Source organism: Coregonus clupeaformis, unplaced genomic scaffold, assembly GCF_020615455.1.
Source record: "Coregonus clupeaformis isolate EN_2021a unplaced genomic scaffold, ASM2061545v1 scaf0423, whole genome shotgun sequence".
Classification (NCBI taxonomy): Eukaryota; Metazoa; Chordata; class Actinopteri; order Salmoniformes; family Salmonidae; genus Coregonus; species Coregonus clupeaformis.
This window is the reverse complement of record NW_025533878.1, coordinates 168808-181357: the sequence shown is the minus strand read 5'-3', so window position 1 is coordinate 181357 and position 12550 is coordinate 168808. Positions and strand designations below refer to the sequence as shown.

The 12550-nt window shown below is 48.5% G+C and overlaps 1 protein-coding gene across 1 annotated transcript in view; it reads right to left on the bottom strand.

Moving 5' to 3' along the window:
• Window positions 1-12550, bottom strand: part of LOC121537228 (constitutive coactivator of PPAR-gamma-like protein 2) — an 84682-nt gene that overhangs the window by 60116 nt on the left and 12016 nt on the right. The window lies entirely within an intron of this gene.

Here is a 12550-nt window from a genome sequence, read left to right as displayed (position 1 = left end):
GTCACATGCACAAGTACAGTGAAATGGCTTTCTTTCTTGCTCTTTCCCAACAACGCAGTAATGAATATCAGTAGTACTATAAAATCAATATACAGTTCCAGGGTCAGTAGCTATATACAGGGACATTGGAAAAGTCTATGGAAACAGCTAGCATGTCATTGGAGGAGTCTATGGAAACAGCTAGCATGACATTGGAGAAGTCTATGGGAACAGCTAGCATGTCATTGGAGAAGTCTATGGGAACAGCTAGCATGTCATTGGAGAAGTCTATAGGAACAGCTAGCATGTCATTGCGCTAACACTAGTAGCAATGCTCCCCCACCCCCCCACTGCTGAAAAAGATCCTAGGGGAAACCCTAACGTGTGATGGCGTGTCAGTAGGGTTGGGCGGTATCCAGACTTTCATGTCATCATACCGTCCTTCTCTCACAACAGGATTTACGGTATTACTGGCTTAGTACACAAAGGTGCGCCAAAAACGCATTACCAGAAAACTAACAAAATTATCACAAGTAATAGAGAAGTTCTATGGAGGCTGCTAGCTAAATATGCTAACGAGCACAATTGAAAATAAACAAATTGCAAAGACAGGCAATCCGGCTCATAAAGTTATACAGTGAGGGAAAAAAGTATTTGATCCCCTGCTGATTTTGTACATTTACCCACTGACAAAGACATGATCAGTCTATAATTTTAATGGTAGGTTTATTTGAACAGTGAGAGACAGAATAACAACAACAAAAATCCAGAAAAACGCATGTCAAAAATGTTTTGCATTTTAATGAGGGAAATAAGTATTTGGTGGCAAAACCAAATACTTAGTACTTGGTGGCAAAACCCTTGTTGGCAATCACAGAGGTCAGACGTTTCTTGTAATTGGCCACCAGGTTTGCACACATCTCAGGAGGGATTTTGTCCCACTCCTCTTTGCAGGTACAAGTCATTAAGGTTTCGAGGCTGACGTTTGGCAACTCGAACCTTCAGCTCCCTCCACAGATTTTCTATGGGATTAAGGTCTGGAGACTGGCTAGGCCACTCCAGGACCTTAATGTGCTTCTTCTTGAGCCACTCCTTTGTTGCTTTGGCCGTGAGTTTTGGGTCATTGTCATGCTGGAATACCTATCCACAACCCATTTTCAATGCCCTGTTTGAGGGAAGGAGGTTCTCACCCAAGATTTGACGGTACATGGCCCTGTCCATCGTCCCTTTGATGCGGTGAAGTTGTCCTGTCCCCTTAGCAGAAAAACACCCCCAAAGCATAATGTTTCCACCTCCATGTTTGACGGTGGGGATGGTGTTCTTGGGGTCATAGGCAGCATTCCTCCTCCTCCAAACACAGCGAGTTGAGTTGATGCCAAAGACCTCGATTTTGGTCTCATCTGACCACAACACTTTCACCCAGTTCTCCTCTGAATCATTCAGATGTTCATTGGCAAATTTCAGACGGCCCTGTATATGTGCTTTCTTGAGCAGGGGGACCTTGCGGGCGCTGCAGGATTTCAGTCCTTCACGGCGTAATGTGTTACCAATTGTTTTCTTGGTGACTATGGTCCCAGCTGCCTTGAGATCATTGACAAGATCCTCCCGTGTAGTTTTGGGCTGATTCCTCACCGTTCTCATGATCATTGCAACTCCACGTAGGTGAGATCTTGCATGGAGCCCCAGGCCGAGGGAGATTGACAGTTCTTTTGTGTTTCTTCCATTTGCGAATAATCGCACCAACTGTTGTCACCTTCTCACCAAGCTGCTTGGTGATGGTTTTGTAGCCTATTCCAGCCTTGTGTAGGTCTACAATCTTGTCCCTGACATCCTTGGAGAGCTCTTTGGTCTTGGCCATGGTGGAGAGTTTGGAATCTGATTGATTGCTTCTGTGGACAGGTGTATTTTATACAGGTAACAAGCTGAGATTAGGAGCACTCCCTTTAAGAGTGTGCTCCTAATCTCAGCTCGTTACCTGTATAAAAAGACACCTGGGAGCCAGAAATCTTTCGATTGAGAGGGGCCAAATACTTATTTCCCTCATTGTCTGCTAAATGGCTTATTATTATTATTATTAAAATGCAAATCAATTTATAACATTTTTGACATGCGTTTTTCTGGATTTTGTTGTTGTTATTCTGTCACTCACTGTTCAAATAAACATACCATTAAAATGATAGACTGATCATTTCTTTGTCAGTGGGCAAACGTTCAAAATCAGCAGGGGATCAAATACTTTTTTCCCTCACTGTACATATATAGGTAGGGACTACCGAACGTCATTTTTGGTGAGTTTGGACATTTACAAGTGAATGTGAATGAGAAATATTACGCAAATGAACAAAGTTGACGCATGCTTGTCTGAAGGAAGAACAGTACTGTGTACACACTGTGTCTGTGTGGAGGCTGGGAGTCGCTAGGGCAACGGGCCTGCCTGCTCTGCCCAGAGAAGATGGGGGAGGAGCAGACGGACCCAGAAGGGAGAGGAGAAACAACAAGGGAATCAAGCTGCAGTGGCAGCTGGACAGATAACTCATCCAAAGGGCTTCGACTTCTCAAATACAGCAGAAAGCTAACACAATATGATGCCCTGTGACCTTATTAATTCAGCCACTTACGTAGATAGCAAGTTAAACTTAGGGGTCGCCCTAATGCAGAATTCTTCATTTTTAACGCAGGAAAAAAAGATACAAACGCATAAGAAATACCTTGCTGCGTTTTGTAAATGGTTCTTATTGTAATTCCTGCTCAGCATCAAACTAATTTCGTGCTTCAGATGCACTTCTCCAAATCAGATGAGAATTCATGGACAGGCATATCATCAGACAGTGATCTCTGTGTAGCTACTTTTCTCCTGTTGTGCTAGTTACAAACAAACGTGGCTGGCGCGACTGTTCTGGGGAACTACGGTAAACGTTATAATGTAAAATAATGTGACAGGTGAAATTAAGAACGCAATCTGCTTTACCTCCTAATATATTGCACAAGTTGACTGCAGGTATTCACTTAAAAAGTAGCTTCTAATATTTTTTTAAAACCTTCAAAATAAATAGTTAACGGTATTGACATTATTGAAAACCATCCCGTGGCTTTTTCCAAATACCCCAGTATACGGTATATCGCCCAAGTATGAGTGGGTGTGTAGAGTGCATAGAGTGTGTGTGTGTGTGTGTGTGTGTGTGTGTGTGTGTGCATTGAGTGCAAAAATAAAACAGAAGGATCAATGCAGATAGATGGCTACATGGACTATTTATCAGTCTTATGGCTTGGAGGTAGAAGCTGTTTAGGAGCCTGTTGGTGTCAGACTTGATGCACCGGTACCTCTTGCAGTGCGGTAGAAGAGAAAACAGTCTATGGCTTGGGTGGATGGAGTCTTAACAATTTTCCAGGCCTTCCTTTCACACCGCCTGATATAGAGGTCCTGGGTGACAGGGAGCTCAGCCCCAGTGACGTACTGGGCTGTCCGCACCAGCCTCTGTAGCGCCATGTGATCCAGGGCGGTGCTGTTGCCGTACCAAGCGGTGATGCAGCCAGTCAAGATGCTCTCAATGGTACAGCTGTAGAACTGAGGATTTGAGGGCCCAAATCCGTTTAACCTATTAAAGGGGAAGAGGCGCTGTCTTGACCACTGTTTGCGTGTGGACCTTTAAGTCCTTTGTGATTTGGAAACCGAGCAACTTGAAGCTCTCGACCCACTCCACTGCAGCCCCGCAGATGAAGATCGGGCGTGCTCGCCCCCCGTTTCCTGTAGACCAGAATGGGCTCCTTGGTGTTACTGATGTTGAGGGAGAGGTTGTTGTCCTGGCTATATAGAGGGAGAGGTTGTTGTCCTGGCTATATAGAACAGGAGAGAGAAAGCCAGATGGAGATGAGTAAATTAGACGCGCATCCGGTCTTTGTATTACTGTAGCCTAGACTACGCTGCAGCAAATACAGGCCGACCTGTCACAAGAAACACGTTACCATGAGATGGTAAGTAGGTTACATGCATTGCATATAATTTAACAGTTCCATTTCAAACCTTCACTGTGGGGACAACGTCGCCAATGCATTTCCTAATGAAGCAGGTGACCGAGGTGGTTAGCTCGTCGATGCTATCGGCGGAGTGCCGGAACATATTCCAGTCAGCGCAAGCAAAGCAGTCTTGTAGCATAGCTTCTGATTCGGATTACCAATTCTCAACGGAGCGCATCACGGGTACTTCCTGTTTGAGCTTCTGCTTGTAGACAGGAAACAGGAGCAAAGAGTCATGATCTGACTTGCTGAAAGGGGGAAGAGGGCGGGCCTTGTATGCGTGTGGGTCTTTATCGCCCCTAGTGGCGAAGGAGAAGTGTTGATGAAGTCGGCAACAAGGAAAGCAGCCTCCAGGGGCAGGGTTTCCTGCTTGCTTATAGCCTCGTACAGTTGGTTTAGCGCCAGCTTGTTGTTCTTGTCCTGAGGTGGAATATATACAGTAGTCACAATAATACTGGAAAACTTTCGGGAGGTAGAAGTGTCGGCATTTGACCATCAGGTATTCCAAGAAGGAGGAACAACGGGTGGAGACTTCCACCGCGCTACAGTCAGCACACCATTTGCTGTTGATGAAGAGGCATACCTCTCCCACTCTCGAGTTCCCCGAATCCAATGTCCTGTCCACTCGGTGAATGGAGAATCCATCGAGTTGAATAGCCATGAGGGGATCATCTTGTCCAAAAGCCATTTAGAAAAGCAGAGAATATTGCAGTTACGAGAGTCCCGTTGATAGCAAATCCGCGATCAGCGGTCACATCCATCTTATTATCAAGAGGCTGTACATTGGCCAATAGAAGAGAGAGAAGTGGACAGTCTTCCCTTTGCCTTAATCTCACAGGGATCCTCCTCTCCTGCCTCTTTTCCTTTCAACAGGCCAAAAACTGGGTCAGAATTACCAGCATAGAACAATAAAGGGGCGCTATTTTTTTAAGCCCATTGGGCGTCTATCAGAATGCTAACAACATTAGCACAAGTAAGAGACAGATCACATAGCTAAATTCTAACAACCGAAAACGAACAAACTAATTGCAAAGACAAGCAAATCCAGCTCATGAAGTCATACAAGCATAGCTTGTAGCTACTGTCATTTTCAGTAGTGTGGACATTTACAAGGCAAGGCCAATGAACAACGCTGTGATGCATGCTTTTCTGAAGGAAGAGCAGCATGTGAACACGGAGCAGAGGGGAGGAGAACAGAGGGGGAAGAGCAGCATGTGATCACAGAGCAGAGGGGAGGAGAACAGAGGGGGAAGAGCAGCATGTGATCACAGAGCAGAGGGGAGGAGAACAGAGGGGGAAGAGCAGCATGTGTACACGGAGCAGAGGGGAGGAGAACAGAGGGGGAAGAGCAGCATGTGATCACAGAGCAGAGGGGAGGAGAACAGAGGGGGAAGAGCAGCATGTGATCACGGAGCAGAGGGGAGGAGAACAGAGGAGGAAGAGCAGCATGTGATCACAGAGCAGAGGGGAGGAGAACAGAGGGGGAAGAGCAGCATGTGTACACGGAGCAGAGGGGAGGAGAACAGAGGGGGATAAGCAGCATGTGATCACAGAGCAGAGGGGAGGAGAACAGAGGGGGAAGAGCAGCATGTGATCACAGAGCAGAGGGGAGGAGAACAGAGGGGGAAGAGCAGCATGTGATCACGGAGCAGAGGGAGGAGAACAGAGGGGAAGAGCAGCATGTGATCACGGAGCAGAGGGGAGGAGAACAGAGGGGGAAGAGCAGCATGTGATCACAGAGCAGAGGGGAGGAGAACAGAGGGGGAAGAGCAGCATGTGAACACAGAGCAGAGGGGAGGAGAACAGAGGAGGAAGAGCAGCATGTGATCACAGAGCAGAGGGGAGGAGAACAGAGGGGGAAGAGCAGCATGTGATCACAGAGCAGAGGGGAGGAGAACAGAGGGGGAAGAGCAGCATGTGATCACGGAGCAGAGGGGAGGAGAACAGAGGGGGAAGAGCAGCATGTGATCACAGAGCAGAAGGGAGGAGAACAGAGGGGGAAGAGCAGCATGTGATCACAGAGCAGAGGGGAGGAGAACAGAGGGGGAAGAGCAGCATGTGATCACAGAGCAGAGGGGAGGAGAACAGAGGGGGAAGAGCAGCATGTGAACACAGAGCAGAGGGGAGGAGAACAGAGGGGGAAGAGCAGCATGTGAACACGGAGCAGAGGGGAGGAGAACAGAGGGGGAAGAGCAGCATGTGATCACAGAGCAGAGGGGAGGAGAACAGAGGGGGAAGAGCAGCATGTGATCACGGAGCAGAGGGGAGGAGAACAGAGGGGGAAGAGCAGCATGTGATCACAGAGCAGAGGGGAGGAGAACAGAGGGGGAAGAGCAGCATGTGATCACAGAGCAGAGGGGAGGAGAACAGAGGGGGAAGAGCAGCATGTGATCACAGAGCAGAGGGGAGGAGAACAGAGGGGGAAGAGCAGAGGGGAGGAGAACAGAGGGGGAAACAACGCTAGTAGGAAGCACAGGGGGAAAATGGAAGCTGTACAGATAACTCATCCACAGCTCTTGGATTTCTGGCAGAAAGCCATTATAAGATATCTGATGGCAAACATTTAGTAGTGAATTGCATGCAAGTGTAACGTCATCACCTCAGAGACTCGCTGATAGTTTAAAAACGCTATGGACTCACCAGCTCCCGCTGTAACAGAGACTCGCTGATAGTTACAAAACGCTATGGACTCACCAGCTCCCGCTGTAACAGAGACTCGCTGATAGTTACAAAACGCTATGGACTCACCAGCTCCCGCTGTAACAGAGACTCGCTGATAGTTACAAAACGCAATGGACTCACCAGCTCCCGCTGTAACAGAGACTCGCTGATAGTTACAAAACGCTATGGACTCACCAGCTCCCGCTGTAACAGACTCGCTGATAGTTACAAAACGCTATGGACTCACCAGCTCCCGCTGTAACAGACTCGCTGATAGTTACAAAACGCTATGGACTCACCAGCTCCCGCTGTAACAGACTCGCTGATAGTTACAAAACGCTATGGACGCACCAGCTCCCGCTGTAACAGAGACTCGCTGATAGTTACAAAACGCTATGGACTCACCAGCTCCCGCTGTAACAGACTCGCTGATAGTTACAAAACGCTATGGACTCACCAGCTCCCGCTGTAACAGACTCGCTGATAGTTACAAAACGCTATGGACTCACCAGCTCCCCGCTGTAACAGACTCGCTGATAGTTACAAAACGCTATGGACTCACCAGCTCCCGCTGTAACAGACTCGCTGATAGTTACAAAACGCTATGGACTCACCAGCTCCCGCTGTAACAGAGACTCGCTGATAGTTACAAAACGCTATGGACTCACCAGCTCCCGCTGTAACAGACTCGCTGATAGTTACAAAACGCTATGGACTCACCAGCTCCCGCTGTAACAGACTCGCTGATAGTTACAAAACGCTATGGACTCACCAGCTCCCGCTGTAACAGACTCGCTGATAGTTACAAAACGCTATGGACTCACCAGCTCCCGCTGTAACAGAGACTCGCTGATAGTTACAAAACGCTATGGACTCACCAGCTCCCGCTGTAACAGAGACTCGCTGATAGTTACAAAACGCTATGGACTCACCAGCTCCCGCTGTAACAGAGACTCGCTGATAGTTACAAAACGCTATGGACTCACCAGCTCCCGCTGTAACAGAGACTCGCTGATAGTTACAAAACGCTATGGACTCACCAGCTCCCGCTGTAACAGAGACTCGCTGATAGTTACAAAACGCTATGGACTCACCAGCTCCCGCTGTAACAGAGACTCGCTGATAGTTACAAAACGCTATGGACTCACCAGCTCCCGCTGTAACAGACTCGCTGATAGTTACAAAACGCTATGGACTCACCAGCTCCCGCTGTAACAGACTCGCTGATAGTTACAAAACGCTATGGACGCACCAGCTCCCGCTGTAACAGAGACTCGCTGATAGTTACAAAACGCTATGGACTCACCAGCTCCCGCTGTAACAGACTCGCTGATAGTTACAAAACGCTATGGACTCACCAGCTCCCGCTGTAACAGACTCGCTGATAGTTACAAAACGCTATGGACTCACCAGCTCCCGCTGTAACAGACTCGCTGATAGTTACAAAACGCTATGGACTCACCAGCTCCCGCTGTAACAGACTCGCTGATAGTTACAAAACGCTATGGACTCACCAGCTCCCGCTGTAACAGACTCGCTGATAGTTACAAAACGCTATGGACTCACCAGCTCCCGCTGTAACAGACTCGCTGATAGTTACAAAACGCTATGGACTCACCAGCTCCCGCTGTAACAGACTCGTTGATAGTTACAAAACGCTATGGACTCACCAGCTCCCGCTGTAACAGAGACTCGCTGATAGTTACAAAACGCTATGGACTCACCAGCTCCCGCTGTAACAGACTCGCTGATAGTTACAAAACGCTATGGACTCACCAGCTCCCGCTGTAACAGACTCGCTGATAGTTACAAAACGCTATGGACTCACCAGCTCCCGCTGTAACAGACTCGCTGATAGTTACAAAACGCTATGGACTCACCAGCTCCCGCTGTAACAGACTCGCTGATAGTTACAAAACGCTATGGACTCACCAGCTCCCGCTGTAACAGAGACTCGCTGATAGTTACAAAACGCTATGGACTCACCAGCTCCCGCTGTAACAGACTCGCTGATAGTTACAAACGCTATGGACTCACCAGCTCCCGCTGTAACAGAGACTCGCTGATAGTTACAAAACGCTATGGACTCACCAGCTCCCGCTGTAACAGAGACTCGCTGATAGTTACAAAACGCTATGGACTCACCAGCTCCCGCTGTAACAGACTCGCTGATAGTTACAAAACGCTATGGACTCACCAGCTCCCACTGTAACAGAGACTCGCTGATAGTTTAAAAACGCTATGGACTCACCAGCTCCCGCTGTAACAGAGACTCGCTGATAGTTACAAAACGCTATGGACGCACCAGCTCCCGCTGTAACAGAGACTCGCTGATAGTTACAAAACGCTATGGACTCACCAGCTCCCGCTGTAACAGACTCGCTGATAGTTACAAAACGCTATGGACTCACCAGCTCCCACTGTAACAGAGACTCGCTGATAGTTTAAAAACGCTATGGACTCACCAGCTCCCGCTGTAACAGAGACTCGCTGATAGTTACAAAACGCTATGGACTCACCAGCTCCCGCTGTAACAGAGACTCGCTGATAGTTACAAAACGCTATGGACTCACCAGCTCCCGCTGTAACAGAGACTCGCTGATAGTTACAAAACGCTATGGACTCACCAGCTCCCGCTGTAACAGAGACTCGCTGATAGTTTAAAAACGCTATGGACTCACCAGCTCCCGCTGTAACAGAGACTCGCTGATAGTTACAAAACGCTATGGACGCACCAGCTCCCGCTGTAACAGACTCGCTGATAGTTTAAAAACGCTACGGACTCACCAGCTCCCGCTGTAACAGACTCGCTGATAGTTACAAAACGCTATGGACTCACCAGCTCCCGCTGTAACAGAGACTCGCTGATAGTTTAAAACGCTACGGACTCACCAGCTCCCGCTGTAACAGACTCGCTGATAGTTACAAAACGCTATGGACTCACCAGCTCCCGCTGTAACAGAGACTCGCTGATAGTTACAAAACGCTATGGACTCACCAGCTCCCGCTGTAACAGAGACTTCGCTGATAGTTACAAAACACTATGGACTCACCAGCTCCCGCTGTAACAGAGACTCGCTGATAGTTACAAAACGCTATGGACTCACCAGCTCCCGCTGTAACAGAGACTTCGCTGATAGTTACAAAACACTATGGACTCACCAGCTCCCGCTGTAACAGAGACTCGCTGATAGTTACAAAACGCTATGGACTCACCAGCTCCCGCTGTAACAGAGACTCGCTGATAGTTACAAAACGCTATGGACTCACCAGCTCCCGCTGTAACAGAGACTCGCTGATAGTTACAAAAACGCTATGGACTCACCAGCTCCCGCTGTAACAGACTCACTGATAGTTACAAAACGCTATGGACTCACCAGCTCCCGCTGTAACAGACTCGCTGATAGTTACAAAACGCTATGGACTCACCAGCTCCCGCTGTAACAGACTCGCTGATAGTTACAAAACGCTATGGACTCACCAGCTCCCGCTGTAACAGAGACTCGCTGATAGTTACAAAACGCTATGGACTCACCAGCTCCCGCTGTAACAGACTCGCTGATAGTTACAAAACGCTATGGACTCACCAGCTCCCGCTGTAACAGACTCGCTGATAGTTACAAAACGCTATGGACTCACCAGCTCCCGCTGTAACAGACTCGCTGATAGTTACAAAACGCTATGGACTCACCAGCTCCCGCTGTAACAGACTCGCTGATAGTTACAAAACGCTATGGACTCACCAGCTCCCGCTGTAACAGAGACTCGCTGATAGTTACAAAACGCTATGGACTCACCAGCTCCCGCTGTAACAGACTCGCTGATAGTTACAAAACGCTATGGACTCACCAGCTCCCGCTGTAACAGAGACTCGCTGATAGTTACAAAACGCTATGGACTCACCAGCTCCCGCTGTAACAGAGACTCGCTGATAGTTACAAAACGCTATGGACTCACCAGCTCCCGCTGTAACAGACTCGCTGATAGTTACAAAACGCTATGGACTCACCAGCTCCCGCTGTAACAGAGACTCGCTGATAGTTTAAAAACGCTATGGACTCACCAGCTCCCGCTGTAACAGAGACTCGCTGATAGTTACAAAACGCTATGGACGCACCAGCTCCCGCTGTAACAGAGACTCGCTGATAGTTACAAAACGCTATGGACTCACCAGCTCCCGCTGTAAAAGACTCGCTGATAGTTACAAAACGCTATGGACTCACCAGCTCCCACTGTAACAGAGACTCGCTGATAGTTTAAAAACGCTATGGACTCACCAGCTCCCGCTGTAACAGAGACTCGCTGATAGTTACAAAACGCTATGGACGCACCAGCTCCCGCTGTAACAGACTCGCTGATAGTTACAAAACGCTATGGACTCACCAGCTCCCACTGTAACAGAGACTCGCTGATAGTTTAAAAACGCTATGGACTCACCAGCTCCCGCTGTAACAGAGACTCGCTGATAGTTACAAAACGCTATGGACTCACCAGCTCCCGCTGTAACAGAGACTCGCTGATAGTTACAAACGCTATGGACTCACCAGCTCCCGCTGTAACAGAGACTTCGCTGATAGTTACAAAACGCTATGGACTCACCAGCTCCCGCTGTAACAGAGACTCGCTGATAGTTACAAAACGCTATGGACTCACCAGCTCCCGCTGTAACAGAGACTCGCTGATAGTTACAAAACGCTATGGACTCACCAGCTCCCGCTGTAACAGAGACTCGCTGATAGTTACAAAACGCTATGGACGCACCAGCTCCCGCTGTAACAGACTCGCTGATAGTTTAAAAACGCTACGGACTCACCAGCTCCCGCTGTAACAGACTCGCTGATAGTTACAAAACGCTATGGACTCACCAGCTCCCGCTGTAACAGAGACTCGCTGATAGTTTAAAAACGCTACGGACTCACCAGCTCCCGCTGTAACAGACTCGCTGATAGTTACAAAACGCTATGGACTCACCAGCTCCCGCTGTAACAGAGACTCGCTGATAGTTACAAAACGCTATGGACTCACCAGCTCCCGCTGTAACAGAGACTCGCTGATAGTTACAAAACGCTATGGACTCACCAGCTCCCGCTGTAACAGAGACTCGCTGATAGTTACAAAACGCTATGGACTCACCAGCTCCCGCTGTAACAGACTCGCTGATAGTTACAAAACGCTATGGACTCACCAGCTCCCGCTGTAACAGAGACTCGCTGATAGTTACAAAACGCTATGGACTCACCAGCTCCCGCTGTAACAGAGACTCGCTGATAGTTTAAAAACGCTACGGACTCACCAGCTCCCGCTGTAACAGACTCGCTGATAGTTACAAAACGCTATGGACTCACCAGCTCCCGCTGTAACAGAGACTCGCTGATAGTTACAAAACGCTATGGACTCACCAGCTCCCGCTGTAACAGAGACTCGCTGATAGTTACAAAACGCTATGGACTCACCAGCTCCCGCTGTAACAGAGACTCGCTGATAGTTACAAAACGCTATGGACTCACCAGCTCCCGCTGTAACAGAGACTCGCTGATAGTTACAAAACGCTATGGACTCACCAGCTCCCGCTGTAACAGAGACTCGCTGATAGTTACAAAACGCTATGGACTCACCAGCTCCCGCTGTAACAGAGACTCGCTGATAGTTTAAAAACGCTACGGACTCACCAGCTCCCGCTGTAACAGACTCGCTGATAGTTACAAAACGCTATGGACTCACCAGCTCCCGCTGTAACAGAGACTCGCTGATAGTTACAAAACGCTATGGACTCACCAGCTCCCGCTGTAACAGAGACTCGCTGATAGTTTAAAAACGCTATGGACTCACCAGCTCCCGCTGTCTCCTGTAGTTTTATTTACAAACAAACACGTAACTGGCTCATCTGTTCCGGGGA